This window comes from Miniopterus schreibersii (genome assembly GCF_964146895.1).
Source record: "Miniopterus schreibersii genome assembly, chromosome: 4".
Classification (NCBI taxonomy): domain Eukaryota; kingdom Metazoa; phylum Chordata; class Mammalia; order Chiroptera; family Miniopteridae; genus Miniopterus; species Miniopterus schreibersii.
Window position 1 is genome coordinate 74,875,623 of NC_138105.1, and position 20,470 is coordinate 74,896,092.

The window sequence follows — 20,470 nt, forward strand, 5'->3', positions numbered from 1 at the left end:
ATGTACTTGCCAAGATAATAAAGATTTACACATTCAATTTTTCAGGTGCTACAATGGACTCAATGTTGTGTCCCCACCCCATTCATACGTTGAAATTCTAACCCCCCGTATGGTGGCGTTAGAAGGCAGGCCCTTTCAAAGACATTTAGTTCCCGAGGGCGGTGCCTTCCTGAATGGGACTAGTGCCCCATACAAGCCCCTGCAGAGAGCTCGCTCACCTTCCTTCTGCCGTGTGAACACGCAATGGGAAGGTGACCATCTTTCTACCGGGAAGTGAGCCCCCACTAGACACCGAATCTGCTACCACCTTGGTCTTGGGCTTCGCAGCCTCCAGAAATGTGAGCTGTAAGTGTCTGTCGTTTAGGCCTCCCAGTCGAGGGCATCCTGCTACGACACCCTGAATCGTCCAAGACAGTAGCACTTGAAAAGAGGCCCCCAAGAAGAGAGCCACGCAAAATGAGAACGACTGCGCTGCTGATGAGAAATGAGGAACGGGTGGGAGATGACAGAGAGTGCGCCCATCAGAGTCAAAGAAGCCCCCCCCCTTTTTTTTTTTTTAAATTGTGACAGTTTTTACCATTAACATTAGTGACCTCAGAACGTCCTCCTGGTGCTGCACCTTGGAAGATGCCACCCACTGTGCAAGATCCAGGAGCATGTCTCTTACCAGCAACACAGGGCCAAATATACCTCCTGGAAAACCAGCGACAAATGTGCTCAAAGAAAAATGGTCCTAGTTTTTCCTGACTTGGAGATTTTTTCTCTGACAAATGTCCTTCTGTCCCTTCTCTGGACTCTCTTTTCTCAACTCCATTGTTCTGAGCGGATGTATTGCTGGGAGAGATCTTTCTTCTGTTTCCTTTCTGACTTCTTTGAATCTAGCATTTTTCACAGTTTTCCTTGAAATAATATTCACTAAGTGAGAGGATTATCAAAAACTCGTGAAAATAGCCAAGATACCTGGCTTAGAATCATGCTCTGGCCTGGCTCCTCTTGATACCAAAAGGACGCTGCTCTCCAGTTACCTGTTGGGCCCCTCCAAAGGCAGGACATGCTGCTGGAGATAGAGCTGCCACTGTGAAGGTCAGAGAATGAGTGTGGCTAATAGCAGAGCAGTAAATTCTAGATTTTACATTGTTTCAAGTAGCTCACAGCCTCATCCCTCCTCTTCACAATACAAGAGGAAACTAGAAGTTAATTTTTAAGCACCTGGAGCTGCAAAAATAAACATTATATAAGAACCATGCATGAGAGTTAATGTATTTTATACCTTAGTGTCTCAGAATTTATGTACCCTTGCTTGAGACTTTGTTCTAATAAGCTTGTATTTCCAAGCCACAACAAATTAGAAAATAAATGTTGCTATGGATAAGTGCACTGTGACAGCTACTGGGATGGAGGATCCAGAGAAGAGCAGAAACCCTACACACACATGTACACACGTAGGGGCAAAGATCCATCCTTACACTTGTCTTCTAGCCCTGAAAGCATAATTGTATTACAGCTCAATACTCCAATTAATAGTCTTAACAATAGAGCTGAGTCATGCAGAAAATGTGAAATCTCCAGTAAACTGAAAAATGAAAAGACAGTTAAGCACTTTAATTGTAAAAACTGTAACCATTATTTAATTAGAATTTGGACAAATTTCCATTAAAAATTGTTAAGATAAAATTTTGTGGTGCTAGCCAAGGATTCTGACTAGACAGAGCTTTACAGCACCTTATATTTTGCATAATCAAAGTTTGTGAAGAGGTTCTGATATACATTATTTTCTATTATCCAAATGCGATTAACAAAAACTTGAGATGAGTTTGAGTAAACAAGTGAAGAAAGATAAATGGATTTTAAACACAAGGCAGAAACCATTTCTGTGATGGTAGAGTGATTTCTATGACTCTGAAATTACAGATGAAATGTTTTAGAGACGTGGCAAAAGGAACAAATGTTTGTAGAATCATAGTTTTCAAGCTGGAAGAAGCTTAGCAATTACTTGATCTAACTCCCATATAATACTCTACAACATCTCTGATTTTTCAACCAGCATTTAAACATCCTAAGGGATATAAGAATAATTACTTCAATTTCCGCCTCTTTTATCTTTAAGTAGCTCTCTTGGAACATTCCTTTTTATACTGAGTCATATCTACCTCCTTGCAGCCTCTACCAATCACCTCTAGCTTTATCGGTTTTGAACTACTTTAGTAGGAAAAAGATTCAGGAAGAGAAATAAAGAGAGGCGAGGGTGCTCTCTTTAAAGACCCATTATGTGAAAGAGAAATTGGACTTGTGTTCTAAGTCATTGTGGTTTATGAGTAGAAGTTATGGAAAGGCAAAAAGAACATTTAAGCAATTATTACTGTTCACCAATGTGAGAAAGCGCCTTGAGAAACCTGACTTTCCCAGTGATGAAAGCATTCTAATGGAGGCCTGACGACCAATTGTCAAGATACTATAGCATACGCTTCTGTATTACATGGAAGATTGCATTTTACAAACTCTTAGTTTTACTTACTACACTGTTGTGATTTCTGGCGTACAACTCAGTGCTCAGTATTTAATGATGATGATGATGATGATGACAAGAACCACTGACATCTTGTTCTCATAATGTACCAGGCATTGTGCTAAGCATGAGATATATATATTATCTTTCATTCTTTTAACAACCCCAGGAAATAGGTGATATTATTGTTTCCATCGATGAATGAAAAACCAAAGCTTACAAAGATTGGGAATCCTGTCTTTAGATGATAGGGATTGAGGACAGACCAGTGGTCACCAGGGACTAGCATTTGGGAGAGGTGCTGATTACAAAAGGGAACAGGGACATTTTGGGGTGATGGAATTGTTCTACACTGTGATGGTGGTTAAAAGGCTAAATGCATTTATCAAAACTCATAGAACTATACACTAAAAAGGGTAAATTGTACAATGCAAATTACATCTCAATAAAGCTGACTTTGAAAACCTTGCCTTTGGATCATACAGCTAGTTAGTGCTCTTCTGTGAACTGAGATACTTATAAGTTTGGATTCTGAAGTTATCTGCTTATTGCCTGAGGCCTATAAATTGAGTAAGTGCCACATTTACAACTGTGATGCTTGACCTAGGCCCAAAGTTTCTGTGGATAGTATCTTATAGGGGTGTCTGTGTCATCATTCCTACCACATTGTACTGTACGGGCCACTGCATTCATCTCTGTAAGGCACTCCTTTATTTAGGGTTTCCAAACTTGCTACACTCTGATTAACTTGGAAGAGGAAACATTTTCCTTATCTCTGTAATTATAATTATCTCTATAATTCTAGTATCTTTCACAGTATTGGATTCATGCACAAGGAGTCTTTTGCTCAATAAATAACACTAGGAAAACAGATTTGGACTCAGCATTAGGAAACATTTCAGATAGTCACTGCTGCTCAGAGATGGACCAGGTGCCCACTAGAACAAGGGTGGCTTATTTCAGAGGACAAAGTATTTCTAGAATTACCTTTAACTGAATTTAGCAAAAGTTCCCAAATAAAAAATGCTCAGTGATTTCTCCAAAGGTATGAAAAAGTTGACTTAAGAATTTATAAACACAGAACAGTATGAAGATAGGAGGGGACAGCCATGCTTTGCTTCTGCTCCCACTCAGCTTCCCTTCTGTGCCCGCTTTGCTTTGTGAACATGGAGATTCCTACTGAGGGCAACCTGAGGGCAAGATTTTGAGGCAATTAATGAATGAGGTCACTATAAATTATTAATTTTATAAAGAAAGAATATTTTTATAATGATCACATCTAAAGATATTTCTCAGATCACTTTATGATCTGAGATCTGAAAATTGTTATGTGAAAACAGTATAAAGTGATGAGTGTTCTTTTATTAGTAATGACAAGAAAAAATGGGTAAGAGGTTAAATGCACTGGAGTTGTAACTTTTTGGAAAAACAAATAGAATAATTCCTGTTTTCTTCACATATATTTCAGATGCCCAAGTCAGATCTGCACACACTGCACTCTAGTCTTTGAAACTTTCTTGAGCCAACATGGCCATGAATACAGGATGCTGAAATTCCCACAGCACCAAATCCCCTGAGAGACAGCGTGACTGGATACGTACTCAAGGATGGAGTCCTGAGGGAACTGAGGTTGGCAGCTTTCTGCAGCAAAAGGGGTCCAGGTTACTGCATGCGAGGCAGTGTCACGTAGGGAAAGTCAGGCAGGAGCTCCAGGGCTCTCTTCCCACCTACGTGCATGACCTTAAGTGAGTCAGTACATGTTGGACTTCTGTTTCTCGCCTGCAACATGAGAGGTTCACAAATGTTCGCATAGATTTTAGAAAGAACCTGATACTATATCAATAGCTAGTGTACTAAACATTTTAAATAAAATTCTGATCTGAGATTTGGAGTGTCTGGAAAATTCACAATTTTCAATATCTGCATGAATTTTGAAATGCTAAGCCATTGTGAAAATGTCTTTTACAGTGTCTGGCCAATCAGGACAAACAGCAACCCCTGTGAATTGAGTAAGATAAAGACTTATTTTAAAATAGAAAAATCTTGCCCCATAGAACTTGTGTCACTAGGAAAGTGAGAGCTATAAAGGACAATTTCTTATAGTTTCTCAATAGTGATAGAAAAGGTTAAATAAAAGGGACAAATTGCCTAATATGTACTCTTCCTCCAAAATATAAAACAAAATGAACAGTCACGTGAAGCAACCAGGAAATCCTTAAACAGAAAAGTAAAGGGGTAAACGTCTACTGGAGTAAAAAACTATAAAACATGGACATGTACAAGTTAAATTCTATAAGAGACAAGGAAATCAGAGAATCGCCTCGCCCAGCATGTAGCAAGATTTGATAACACATGCTTAATTCACACTGCGAGTAGTGACAGCATAGATTCATAAGGATAAATGCACCTAACCATTTATTTAGCATTAATAACCATTTAATTAGCATTATTTTTAATTTTTAAAATATATCTTTTATTGATTTCAGAAAGGAAAGGAGAGGGAGAGAGAGAGATAGAAACATCAATGATGAGAGAGTCATTGATCGAGTCCACAACCCGGGCATGTGCCCTGACTGGGAGTCGAACCCTGATCGCCTGGATCCTAGGTCGACGCTTAACCATTGAGCCATGCCTGGCCGGGCTTAATTAGCATTATTAATATGTTATTTTCTATAGTGTTCTACAGTTTAAAAAGAGTGCTCACACACATTGTCTTATGTGAGACTCAGCAGCTTTATCTGGTTTAGACACCTGTCCCCACTTCCCACCCAGGTGCCAATGGAAATGGCCCACATAAATCAATGAGCAAATCCTAGAGGTCGCATATCCTTGTGTGCATTGTGAGGCGAGCTGGTGGCCATCCTTCCTACTTCTATTCCTGGACCAGAAAGAAGTGACACGCAATCTCCAAATCAAAAGTTATGTCACTCGTAGACAGCTAGAGGTAATGGTCAAACTAGGTCTATATGATCAGAAATACGCACTTCCAAGCATGGAACGTAGCACATCCTGACCATCTAGAGGCTGTTTGCACTTATGTGAAATATTGGCAGTGCTAACACTACAACCATGGGTTGTGGTAAGAATTGCATCTATAGATTCAATCAGCATTTATTGAGCTCAACTTGACATCATCAAGATGGTGCATAGGAGACCCCAGCCTCTGTCCCCCCACAAAGGTCAACAATTACACAGCGATCATTTAAGAAACTTTGGCTACACGGTTTATATAACCACACAGAAGAGAAAGAATCCAGCTTTGTTTTCCCTGCGTCATCTCATCCCCTAAACTGGCACTGCTGATTGCCAGGAGGGAACTCCCCAGCTGGAAAAGGGAAGGAATTGGGGGGGTGAGGAACTGTTGCTCACCAGGGAAGGAGCTGTGGGGTGAGCAACTGGCTTCCCCGGCCTTCTGGGGCCCCGCATGAAGTTTCCACTCCAGTTTCACCCTACCCAGGTCAGCAAAGCCGAGACATCTAGGGATGGCTAGAACAATAAAGAAAAGCGGTGGTGACCAATAGCAGCCATGCGTGGAGGTGGTTGAGGGTCACAGTCACCTGTTTTACGGACAAACCCAGCTGCTTTCAATAATAAAGAAGGAACAAGTGGCCAGCACGGCTGCCACAAATGTCCTGCAGGTTTGGCCGGCTCTCCCCGCGGGCACTCACATCCACTGACTGCGGCCACCTGAGCCCGCCCTGCACCCTCCTTCTACTTTTGGAAGCCTGGAATTGCATCAGCGGCCACCCCAGGCCTCGGAGGCTTTGCGATCGCAGTATACCAATCCAGAGCCCCATAGCCGACGCCACAGTTGGGTGTGTGCCGGGGTCTAGCCCTTCTAATGTGCAATTGCACCCCGCCAGCCTGACCCCTGTCACCAGCCTCTCACTGTGTGTGCAAGCCCAGGGAAGGCTATGCAGTCACAGAAGAGCACACCTGGCAACCATACCTATCAAAGCTGCTTGTGGCCCAGGTAAGGTGCTGTCTTCTGTCACTGGCCTGCCCCACTGTGATCACCTGCAAGGAGCCCCTGCCGCTGAGCCCCTGCACGCCGCCAGTCCAACACCCTCACCTGCTGCGCTGCGTGCACCTAGAGCAAGACCCAGCAAGCACTGTAGTGCCAACGGCCAGGGCCCCCAAATCACCAGTGCTCCAGCAGTTGTCTATCTTGGCCCCAACAGCTAACTACATCTGTGTGCCTGCAAGTGGCCCCTGCCACTACACAGGCACGTGAAGCTGGCCCCCATAGCCGGTTGCGTGTATACCACCAGCTCTGGCCGCCACCACTGAACCTGGGGGCACAGCTAAGGAACCCGATAGCTCTTGCCACCACTGTGGACACTCAGGAGCACTTGCCAAGCACCGCACAGTTGTCAATGCTGTGGTCCCAGTGGCCTGAGTTGAAGAGACATCATGCTCTCTACCCCAGCCCTGTGGCGCCACACATCTCTCACTTGGCACCCTGGCCACTAGACCCAGGGACACATCACACTCCAGTAGGTGGAAATCTTTCTTGTCAAAATCATTCTATAAAGTCTGGAAGAAATGACTGTTTCTTCAAATGAGCAGCCACCTACACAAGGCTACAGGAATGAGAGAGAATCAGAAACATGACTCCACCAAAGGAATACTGTAACCTCCAGTAACCGGCCCCAAAGAGAAGATTAAAAAAGTAACTGGCAACTCAAAATAATTGTTCTCAAAATGATCAGAGAGCTACAAGAGAACATAGATAATTAACGATAGGAAAGCAATACAAGAAAAATACGAGAAGTTTAACGAAGAGATAGAAAACATAAAAAAGAACAAAACAGAAACTTTGGAGCTGAATATGCAATAATTGAACTGCAGAATTCATTACGTACCAGAAAGCAGACGGCTTGCAGTGAGGCAGTGGGATAGAAACAGATGGTCAAAAGGCCTTCGAACCTTCAGAAAGGGTGGCTGTCGCCTTACAGGTGTTTTCAGTCAGGGAGGGCAGGAAAAGAGGCACCTGGTAAGCTGTTTGGATCTCTGGGGTGGCACAAAGAGGACTACTTATAAAGCTGAACCTATAGCTTAGTCAGAATTGATTCAGTTACTTGACTGTCTTCTGGTTATTTTGAAACTTCCTCCAGATTTTTATCTATCTATCTATCTATCTATCTATCTATCTATCTATCTATCTATCTATCTATCTCTCTCTCTCTCTCTCTCTCTCTCTCTCTCTCTCTCTCTCTATCTATCTATCTATCTATCTATCTATCATCTATCATCTATCATCAATCTATCTATCATCTATCTATCATCTATCTATCTATCTATCTATCATCTATCTATCTATCTAATCTATCATCTATCTATCTATCTATCTATCTATATCTATCTATCTATCTATCATCTATCTATCTATCTATCTAATCTATCATCATCTATCCATCCATCCATCTCAGTGACAACTATGTAATGATGATGTAAAAGGTGGCAAAGTATATAAAGAAAACATAGCATCCAGGATTGCAGTCATACAAAATAAAATATGTGTGATGACGTCATGTTATGCAATGAATCACCTTTATACAGCAGGATTCTTATATTGGGTTCATACACAGCACTACATGTCTAGGTTAAAAACTGGAAAAAAATTACCAAGCTATTGGTAGGTATTCAAATATACAGATATTTGGTGTTATGTAGACAACTCATCTGAATAACTTCTTTATATCCTTGGTGTAATGAAGACAAACTAAAAATCATGAGCTACTATGGTACCGAAGAATTCTTTTAACTCCCAATTGCAAAACCAAACCAGTACCACAAAAATAATATATCTATTAACTGATACCTGGGAAGTCAAATATAGTACACAAGAGCAGGCACTCTTTTCTTCTTTCTATAGCATGTCTTCCCCAAACATGGTTTGATCCCCATCGACATGCACGACATTATAGAGACCTCACAAGATCACTTATCCAATCTCCTATCTTAAGTTGAAACATGGAAGGTTGTTGGCAGATTTCTAGACAAAAAAAAAATTTCAACCGTTAAAAGAAATCAACCCAAGTTTGTAGCATTTGGGAAACTGAATCCTATGTGATTAATCCTCCGTGAGCAAACATTTTCACAATGAAATATTTCAAAACACAGAATGGTTCTGTAGGTACAGCAAAAACAAAAACCAGATCTGAGTGCTCTTTGAAAAAATCCAAAGAACAGAATACCAAAATCAAAACACAAAACAACATCCAAAAGAATTGTACTGCCTCTCAAACAAATCTACAAATCTACATGCAGTGCAAACTCTGCTTGATTAAAACAAAACAAGGAAACTTGAAAATACATTGTTTCCACCTACTACAGTTATTCTTCGCTTTTAAAAAAGGACACCATATTTAAAATGAAAAACATTAAAGTAGAAAAAATTGATTTATTCTCCAAACACGTTCTCGGTCTTTTAAAAGATTATTTAAGAGGTATTTATTTTTAGAAGATCTATAAGCACCCAACAAGAATCCATGAAATAGACAAATAAAAGATTCAATTTGGGAATAGGGTGTAGCCTGCTGTCTAGGAAAAACCTCCCCGCCGTGCTCTCCTGGTTGAGTTCATTCTAGGAATTTAGTGTTTGGATTATTTGTATTTACTAGTTAGTTTGTAAGGGAAAGTAAAGGAGGGAGGAGAAGCAATATTGCGACATTTCTGACCGCAGCCTTCATGCCCACAATGTCCTGGTACAGAGTTCAGTCCAGGCAATGCCACCTCTCACCTAGACCCAGTCCACTGGCCATTAGATGGTGAACTGCCAAGAAAATGAAGAGCCAAACATTAGTGACCACCAAATGGCTTCCAAATCCTTCTGAAACCTTCACATTCTCAGATACCATCCGGCAGATGCCTTCAGAGCATCTTAAAGAAAAGATAAGCAGGAAGCCAAGGCCTCAATCAGGTTTGTCTCCTGACTGACTCTTCTAAGGTGACACAAAAGTATCAGAGCAGGAGAGACAGCTCTTCTAGAAAACTTCACGCTCCAGGAATTTTTTTTTTTTAAATATCTTTATTGATTTCAGAGAGAGGAAGAGTGAAGGACAGAGAGAGATAGAAACATCAATGATGAGAGAGTCGTCATTGATCGGCTGCCTCCTGCACGCCCCCTGCTGGAGATCGAGCCCGCAACCCGGGCATGTGCCCTGACCGGGAATCGAACCACAATCTCCTGGATCCTAGGTCGATGCTCAACCGATGAGCCACACCCGGCTGGGCAGGCTCCAGGAAATTTGAAAGCACGGAAATCACTCCATTTAAGGACCCTGGGGTGGATGATGCTGAACACATACAATGCTTTGTCTCCCGCATTTTCACTGGCAAATTCCCACACAGAGAAGTGGCCCTGGGCTCTGGATTCCAAAGCCATTTCCTGGAGCACTTCTTAGAACTCTGACTTTTGAAGGGTAAAATTCTGAGCATTAGGACAAGCTCTTATGTTGCCATAGTACAAACCGAGCCAGGATAATTATAAGTGGAATTCACTTTCCACTTAGACGTCAGTACAGTTTCAGAAACACCAGTAGTTTAAGTAAGAGAGATGTGCAACTTGTTTCTTGTTATGATTTTTCGTCATTAGTTTTGAAAGTTTACTTCTGGGGAGCAACATAACATTTCAAAATACTACTATGTCAAGCCTTAGAAGGAAGCAACATCAGGAAGCTACAAGTAATCCCTAAACCCCAGCACGTGCATAGCCCTCTTTGTTTCAAAGCACCTTCTGATTTCAAAACACCCTTGTGGGGGAGGCAAAACAGATACTATTATCTCATTTTTAGAAATAGAAGAAACCGAAAGGCTTAGTTAGACTGGGTAGGTGAATGACCACCCCGCCCCCCACATTATAAATAGAAAAGCAAGGATGTGAACTTTACCCTACCAGCAGCATGAAATAGTAATGGTTCACTGTATCTCATTTTCCTTAACAAAATAAAAATAAAATAATAGTGAATCATAATAATAATTAAAGCTTTATGCTTGATATCTAGTGACTTTCAGTTCTTATAAACCACAAGTAATTTCAGAGTATATCTGCATGCAGGCAAATTGCAACATTTTTCTTCAATTCCCATTCAAATATTGCACAGAGATACTATTATCAACAAATATTCACTGAGGGCTTGCCATGTGGTCATTGGTGGAATAGCAAGTGTCTAAGACAATAAGCTGAAAATGTACATTTTACTTACATAATACTGAATATTCATATATATCAAACTAATGTAGAATATTTGATGCATTGACATGTATCAAAACATATAGCTGAAATATATCAGTGACTTCATTTTTAAATGTTCACCTAGATATTTTGGCAACTTATCATAGAAAGATCAAAGACCGGGGATAGGGAAAAGCTGCTCTTCTGAATCCCCTGTGCTTCCAATGGGGACATTGTACTAATAGAAAGTTCTGGGCTTCCAGGCTGGAGATGCAGATGATAGTACTGGATTCACCCCAAGAAATTCTTTAGGAGATCTATTTAGTTCCTCAACCTCTGAAGCAGGTAAATGTTAATACGGACTCTTATCCAGAGGACAAGTAGGCTCAACAATCTTTAAAAAAGAAACTAAAATGAGAAAACTGGTTAGTGGTGAGAAATCAATTTTTATTTTTACTTTGCAAGTAAACAATTTAAAAATAATATTAAATGGGTCTTGAATATGCCTCCACCAAAAACAATGCAACAGAAAATTTACCCATTTTATCTCCAAGGAAGAACTCAGGGTCTTACCTAGTTGCTATGACCAGCTCCAAGCCTGGATGTTAGATATTTTTCTTTGTTATGTCCGGATAGATTCTTGAGGACTGGCAACCTGTGACTAAAGGATAAATTTAATCTCCCTCCCTCACCCTGCCTCTTCCTCCCCAACACACACATACACACACACACACACACACACACACACACACACACACACACTGCTTAATATCATTAGCCATCAGGTAAATGTAAATGAAAACCACAATGAGATGCCACCAACCAGGATGTGTATAATAAAAAAGACAGACAGATCCAAGACGGTGGTGTATTGAGTGGAAGCTACGCTGACGCTCTCCCAGGACCAAACTGGAATTACAGCTAAAATATAGAAAAACCACCTGGAATAATCAACTGCAACTGAAGAACTGAAGACAAGCTGGAGAGCACCCTCATAACCAAGGAGGAAAAGTGAAAACCACATAGAGACTGGTAGGAAGTGTGGAGATGCCAGAGGGCTGGCTGGGCTCCCACAGGCAGCAGCTGAAGGTCCAGAGGGATATCTCAGCTGTTGGGGGTTTCCACTGAGGACTCTGGGGTCTAAACCCCAGTTGGGGCTCCCCAACCTAGAGCACCAGAACTGAGAAAGGTACTCACATAACATCTGGCTATGAAAAGCAGCAGGGTTTCAGTCTGCCAGGCAGAAGTGGCTGGAAATTCAGGCACCCTCTCAAAGGGTCGACACACAAGGGTTCGTGTCCAGCCACTCACCTTGGGCTCTGGTGGAGGGAAGGCAGAGTGGACTAGAGCTCTGTGAGGAGAATCCAGGGGGGTTGACTGGGGGAATAGATCTCAGAGGGCACCCATTTTGACCCCGGTGCTGAGTTATTCCCCCAAACGGCAGAGGACATCTTTCTCAGGCAGACATTTACCTTCCAAGCAGCTTTTGCCTGGGGTGGGGGATGGGGGAAGCAATTGCCCCACCCTGCTAAAAAACTTCTGGCTCCACCCCATGGAGTCTCTTAATGAGCCTCATTAAGAGACTGAATAACAACTTCTGGGTGCTTTGAGTCTTTGCCTGATTTGCTTCTGGACCCAGGGCTTAGAAAAGCAGACCTTGGTGCACATCTTGATACTGTCCAAACACACCCAGCCCTGGCAGTTAGGAAACCAGAAGCTGTGGAGTGTGGAAAACTTCAAACAAGGTACTCAAGGCCAGTCACAAACAGTGTCTGACATTGGACTGCATCAGAGACCATGCAAAAGACTGGGAGTCCTAGCAGATCTACCTAATTCATAGAAACAAATCCAAACAGGCAGCCCAAATGGGGAGACCAAAAAACAAGCCCCAAATGAAAGAACAAAAGAATTCTCCAGAAGAAGAGCTAAATGAAATGGAGATAAGCAATCTATCAGATATAGAGTTCAAAATACTGATCATAAAGATGCTCAACAGCATGAAAAAAGATATAGAAACTATGAAGGAAATTAAGAATGACATAGTAGAAATAAAGAAAATCATTGGAAAGAATGAACCCCAGATTAGGGGAAGCTGAGGATTGGATCAGCGCATTAGAAGACAGGGTAGATAAAATCACTCAATCAGAGAACCAAAAAGAAAAAACAATTAAAAACAGGAGGATCTCAGAGGGCACCCATTTGGATCCCTGTGCTAAGTTAAGGGAGCTGTGGGACACGAAACATAACAATATTTGCATCAAATGAGTGCCAGAAGAGGTCAAAAATAAGCAAGGGTTAGAGAACCTGTTTGAAGAAATAATGGCAGAAAACTTCCCTAACCTGGTCAAGGAAAAAAGTCACACAAGTTCAGGAGGCACAGAAAGTCCCAAGCAAGAAGAACCTAAAGAGGCCCACGCCCAGACACATCATAATTAAAATGCCAAAAATCCAAGACAAAGAATCTTAAAGGCAGCAAGCGAAAAGCAAGCTGTTACTCAGAAAGGAGCTCCCATAAGGCTTCCAGCTGATTTCTCACCAGATACTCTACAGGTCAGAAAGGAATGGCATGAAATATTCAAGGTAATGAAAACAAGGATCTGAAACCAAGACTACTCTATCAACAAAGCTATCATTCAAAATATATGGTGAAATAAAGAGCTTTCCAGGCAAAAAAAGGCTAAAGGAGTTTATCACCACCAAACCAGCATTTCAAGAAGTGTTAAAGGGACTGCTGCAGTAAGAAGTTGAAGTAGAGAGAATGAGAAACATAGGCATAAAGAAATAAAATGGCAATAGATAACTACCTATCAGTAATAACCTTAAATATAAATGGATTAAGTGTCTCAATCAAAAGACATAGGGTAGCTGAATGGATAAGAAAACAAGACCCAGATATATGCCATCTACAAGAGATCCACCCCAGAACAAAAGACTCATACAGGCTGGAAAACAAACAAACAAAAAACAAACAAAAACAATCAACCAAACAAACTTCTGGAGGACTTTAAAGGTGAGATCAACAGCAATACAGTCAAAGTAGGGGACTTTAACATCCACTTACTTTACTGGATAGATCTTCCAGACAAAAAAATCAACAAGAAAACAGTGACTCTAAATGACACACTAGATCAGATGGATTTAATTTAATTTATAGAACATTCCACTCCAAAGCTGTAGAATATACATTCTCCTCAAGTACACATGAGACATTCTCTCTCTCTTTTTTTTTTTTTTTAAATATGTCTTTATTGACTTCAGAAAGAGGAAAGGAGAGGGAGAGAGAGATAGAAACATCAATGATGAGTCATTGATTGAGCCCGCAACCCGGGCATGTGCCCTGACTGGGAATCGAACACAGATCGCCTGGATCCAAGGCCGATGCTCAACCGCTGAGCCACGCCCGGCAGGGCAACACATGAGACATTCTCAAAGCTAGGCCACATGTTAGGACACAAAACAAGTCTCTACAAGTTCAAGAAGATTGATATCCTATCAGGCATCTTCTCGGACATTTATAGATGGAATACTGTGCAGCTGTAAAAACGAAGGATCCCTTACCCTTTGAGACAGCGTTGTGGGACCTGGAGAATATTATGCTAAGAGAAAAAAGCCAGTCAGACAAAGACAAGTGTCACATGATCTTACCCATATGTGGAATCTAATGAACAAAATAAACCAATGAACAAAATAGATCCAGAGACATAGAAGCATGGAACAGACTGACCAATCTCAGAGGGAAGGCGGGGGTGGGTGTGTGGGTGGGGAGAGATTAGCATAAGAAGTTATATGCATATATGCATCACCCATGGACACACACAATAGAGGGTGAAGGCCTGGGGGGAGAGGTACTGGGTGGAGGAGATCAATGGGGGAAAAAGGGACATTTGTAATGCCTTCAACAATAAAGATAAATTTTAAAAAAAGACAGAGAATAAAAAGTGTTGGTGGGGATGTGGATAAGTTGTAACCCTCCCACACTGATGGTAGAAATGTACAAATGGGGCATCTGTTTTGAAAAATAGTCTGGCAGTTCTTCAAATAATTAAACAAAGGGTTATGATTTAACTCAGCAATTCTATTCCTAGCTGAAAACATCTGCCCACACAAAAACTTGTACCAGTGAATGTTTATAGCAGCATTATTCAAAATAGCCCAAAAGTGGGAACACCCCAAATGTCCATCAACTGATAAATGGATTAATAAAATTAGGTATATCCATACACTGGAATATTTGACATCAAAAAGACCACATATGATTCTATTCATATGAAATATTGAGAATAGGTAAATCTATAGAAACAGAAAGTAGATTAGTGTTTGTCTAGGGCTGGGGAGCTTGGGAAAAATTGGAATTGACTAGTTAGGTTTGTGATTTGTTTTTGAGATGGTGAAAATGTCCTAAAATTGGTTGTGGTGATGGTTGCGGAACTGTGTGAATATGCTAAAGCCATTGAATTTACACTTTAAATGAGTTAATTGTATGATATATGAATTATATCTCAAGAAAGCTGTTTTTTTAAAAGATAGTTGGAGGTGGATAGGGGTTGATTTGTGGCAGATACCAGAATGTCACCAAAATAAGTTGAAAAGGGCAATGACATACAACTACAATATGAGTACATATGAGTGATGCAGAAGAGGCAGCAAGAGTTTATGTGTGAAGTGCCTGCAAAGTTAATTTTTAATACATGAGCATTAGCAATGGTTGTCTGGTGGTCACATGAGCCTTTTAATGGGAAAGGAGAGAGTAATTACGGGATAGTCAGTTCCATCATGAGGAATAGATTTTGGTCTTAATGAATATGGCTTATTAGGAAGCTCTACTTTCTCAAGGTACACACCAAGATTTCTCAACCTCAGCACTATTGACATTTGGGGAGTTGGAGAATTCTTTGTTATGTGGGATTGTAGTAAGATGTTTAGCAGCATCTCTGCCTTCTACCCATCAGATGGCAAAAACAGCTTCCCCCTCCTCCCACTTGTGACAACCCAAAATGTCTCTAGACGTTGCCTTAAGGCCAGAATCACTCCTGGTTTAGAACCCCTGATTTATATGTAGGTTTTATAGGCTAGGAATAAGTGGTTTACTGGTAAATATTTGACAGCCGACTGTCTTGGGGAAAAAGTCTTAGTTTGTACCGTTTGCCAATTTCGGTGGGGTAAATGCTCCCTTGGTGGCTTATTTCAAGCTACAGATGCCATTAATCTGTTTTCAAAACTCCTAAAGATTTAACAATCAGCTTTAGCAAGCTGATATAAGCCAGCTTCAGCACATTACAGACTGGTCTTTACAGTGCTGAGTGAGCAGAGCATTTCATCTTAGGATATCTGAGAATGCTGAGGTCAAAGTGACCCCTAGTGACCCCTGGGGCTGGGGTCCTAGCAACCAGGAATAGGCCCAGAACTCCAGATTTCATTGTGGACCTTGCCATCTGTTCTCAGTCTTTTTCTCTATCAAGTTGTTTTTTTTTGGTGTGTTTTTTTAATCCTCACCGGAGAATATTTTTTCCATTGCTTTTCAGAGAGAATGGAAGGGAGAGAGAGAGAAACATCGACGTGAGAGAGACACATGGATTGGTTGCCTCCTGCACGTGCCCAGACTGGGCCCAGGGAATGAGCCTGCGACTGAGGTACATGTCCTTGGCCAGAATTGAACCTGGGACCCTTGGATCCGCAGGCCGACGCTCTAACCACTGAGCCAAACCAGCCAGAGCTTTTCCTCTATCAGGTTCTAAGGACATTTGCTCCTCTTGGAACTCCTCAGTGGAGCTGCTGGAGCTGAAGTCTAAGACAGAAACGCCTTTCTCATTCAGGCAGGACTGAGCCCATGAGACTGCCTATTTTCTCCTGGCCAGTCAAGCAGACAAACTGGGTTCAAGGCCTCTAGAGAAAGCCTTTAATAATGTAGACTCAAGGTCCTGGCAGATTTGTTCTCCTCTTACATTGCTATTAGGTAATAAGTCAACTGGGTTGAACTCCTGTAGCTTAAAATGGTCCAAAGGTTGCATCTAAGGTAGGGTACTTCCAGTAGGGTTAAGACAGCTGTGTAGAATTTTGGACAAGGGTCAGTCAAATCCCTGTATAGTGAGAAGAAAATGGTGATTGACGTATGAAGTCAGAGAGTACAGGTTTTAGAAATAATTTTGAAGGTCAATTTATGTACTGATTCTCCCGAATTTTCTTTGAGAAATTAGGCTAGGTCCAGGTAAATTCTCAGTTCTAAGTATGATGCTTTAGCCTTTACAAATGTGAAGTCTGCTAATAGGTGACACATTGTGTTATTAAACTGTTTACATATCTTGAATGGAAGGTATTGGAATTGGTACTGAACAACATATAAATAAGTTTTTGATAAAATAGTACTATAACTTTAGCAGTGATAAAAATGGCAATTAGTTTTACACTAAAATATCAAGTAGGAGAAAAATTACCTATAAAATTATATTAGTTTCTATAACATATCGAAATCACATAATAAAAGTAAAAGCACTACCATAAAATCACAGATGTCTAGGACAATTCTGCATTTACCTCTGCTTCCCTCCCTCCCTCCCTCCCTCCCTCCCTCCCTCCCTCCCTCCCTCCCTCCCTCCCTCCCTCCTTCCTTCCTTCCTTCCTTCCTTCCTTCCTTCCTTCCTTCCTTCCTTCCTTCCTTCCTTCCTTCCTTCCTCTACTCTCTCATTTGTTCACATAGATGTTTGAGTATCTACCCTGGTACCCAGCTCTATGTTTGGTGCTAAGGAGATAGATGCTCTGAGTGGATTTATTTTATTTTATATTTTACTTTTGACAGTATTCCAGATGTCCCCCAAGTCCCCCCCCCCTTTCCCCCTCATCCCAGCCCAGGCCCCAGCCCAGGCCTTCACCACGCTCTTGCCTGCGTCCATTGGTCATGCGTATGCGTATGTATGTTCTTTGGTTAATCTCTTCCCGTCTGCCCCGCTCCTCTCTGAGATATGTCAGCCTGTTCCCTGCGAGGCTATGAGTGGATTTCATCCCAACTTCATGAGTATAATAATTAAGAAATGGACACTAATTTGCAGCACAAGGAGGTGATGACAAACTGTCAGAGGGAAAGCTGGGGAACGATAGAGAAAGAGGTACTTAACAGCTTGGCAGCTCCTCAAAGACTTAAACGCAGTTACCATTGACCCAGCACTTCTGTTCCTGCGTGGGTACCCAAGAGAATGAAAAATATATTGTCCACACAAAAACTTGTACACAAATGTTCATAGCAGAATTATTATACTATGTTCATAGTAGCCCCCAGATGGGAACACCTCAGACATACAACTGATAAATGGATAAATAAAATGTGTTATGTCTGTACAATGGAACATTATTTGGCAACCAAAAAGAATGTACTAACTCAAGCTTCAACATGATGAACCTTGAAAACATTATGCTAAGTGGAAATGGCCAGTCAGAAAAAACACATATTATGTGTTTTCATGTGCATGAAATGTCTAGAATAGGAAAATCTATAGAGACAGAAAGTAGCCTAAGGCTGGGGCTGCGGGAAGGGGGTGAGCAGAGTGATAGCTAAAATGCTTCTTCGGGTGTAATTAAAATGTTCTAAATTTGATCATGTTTACACAACCATGTGAACATACTAAAAATAATTTATTTGTATACCTTAAATGGATGTTTTGTGTGATATGTAAGTTATATCTTAATAAAACCATTTTGTATCACTTTAGTCATAAATGTAAAATTCTTGGAATAATGCCTGGCACATAGTGACTGTATGAGAATTAGCTATTATTATTATTGTTATTATTATTTACAATGAAAATTAAAACAAAAGGCCATTTTTCACTTTCCAGGTTGGCAGAGATTAAACAGTTCACTCATACACCATAATGGCCAGAATGTCTACGGTCACTTGTTTTTCCACACTGTGGGTAGAAATCCAAATTTATACATGTTCATTAGAGGACCTAGTGGATTTGCTTATGAAAAACATTTATACTTGATGACTCAATAATTTAAAAGAATTTGTCTTTGTTCATGATAGCATGGTTTATATTACTAAAAAGACCTAAATAACTATTAATAGGTGTCTGGTTAAAAAATGATGGTACAACCACAGAGAAGAATCTTACATGGCTCTAAAAAGAAAAGGGGCCCTTCTGCATGAGCACTTTATAGGTGAAAAAATAAGTTATAGAACAGTGCTTATGGTATGTTGACATTGCTGTAAAAAATAAGTTGTAAATGTGTGGATGAATACACATTTATGCTTGTAAATGCGTAGATTCTTCTAGAAAATACACAGGAGAGGGAACTTGTCGCTGCTGGGGAGAGACTAGAGACTAGAGAAGGACTTAAGTTTGGTTGCACACACTTTTGTACTTCTTGACATTTTGTTTTTTATGGTTTTATTTTGGTCAAGAATATATTTTTTAACAAAAGAGTTAATAAAAAGGAAGAAGAGAAACATATGAGGCCAGCAAAAAGCCCCAGGTAAATGAAGTTGTCCTCCATTTCCCTAACCAGATAGATTTGGTCTAAGTAGACTAGATTATGGCAAGGACGGTGTGTGTGTGTGTGTGTGTGTGTGTGTGTGTGTGCGCGCGCGCACCCACACATGCACGTTCAAGTTTCATAATTACTAAAGCTAGTGAAAATTTAAAATAAAAAATAACCCGATTTCTCCCCTATTTAGCACTGCATCATCTTTTACTCAGTGTTATTTATTCACCCAACAACTACTAAGAACCTCCTAACTTCCCAGCACAGCTGGATGCTGTGGGAAGTAGCCACAGAGGTGAGAAGAGCAATACCTCCTTCATAGATACATATAATTTTACAAAACAAACAAGAAAAACTCCAATAAAAATACAAGAGCTTAATGACTAAAGTCAATTGTTTCAAGCCTCTTACAGTGGCTTTTTTGAGATGTTGCAGTGTCACCAGAAGTCAGCAGGGGGCACTTCAAGCATATCTGTGCTGGAGTCAGGCTCAGCTCCGTTAGGCTAGGGCTTCCATGATTTGTCTGAGGCCATCTCAGAATGTGAAGCCCTCAGCAACATACATTCGTGGTCTTGCATATTCAAGTCATCAATAGGTCTCATAGAAAGTCTCCTTTGATTTCCTACATGGGCTTAGGTTTTTAAGTTTTGGGGGTTTTTTTTGAACAGGGAAAAAACTACTTATAAATTAAAACATGAAAAATCCAGTGGGCTATTTGTGGGACTTTTTTCTTCAGTTTGTCTGAGTTGTCTTTTAGAAAAGGCCTGCATTCTTCCCCCTTGACCTGTGGCAGCTCCTCTGTGACAGCATCTGTCTCTCTGGCATGTTCTGACGTGTCGCTCTTACCATAATGCCTTGATCCAGCACAGGCCATTGCAATACATTGACATTTAAAAAGAATTCACTCTTTAAAAAAAAAAATTCAGCCCGGCTGGTGTGACTCAGTGGTTGAGCGTTGACCTAGGATCCAGGTGATCGGGGTTCGATTCCCGGTCAGGGCACATGCCTGGGTTGCGGGCTCGATCCCCAGTTGGGGGCGTGAAAGAGGCAGCTGATCAATGACTCTCTCATCATTGATGTTTCTATCCCTTCCTCTCTCTGAAATCAATAAAATCATATTTTAAAAAAATTCACTCTTTAAAAAAATCTTTTATTTCTCTTAACTTTACTTAGTCAAATTTTTTAATGCTGACATTAAAGTATTAATTAATAAATTAAGCTTCTTTTGTTTTGTTTTTGGAAGAGGGGAGGGGATGAATATTCTCAAACCAAGAAAACAAAAATCCTTAAAGTATGTCTGGATTATTTAA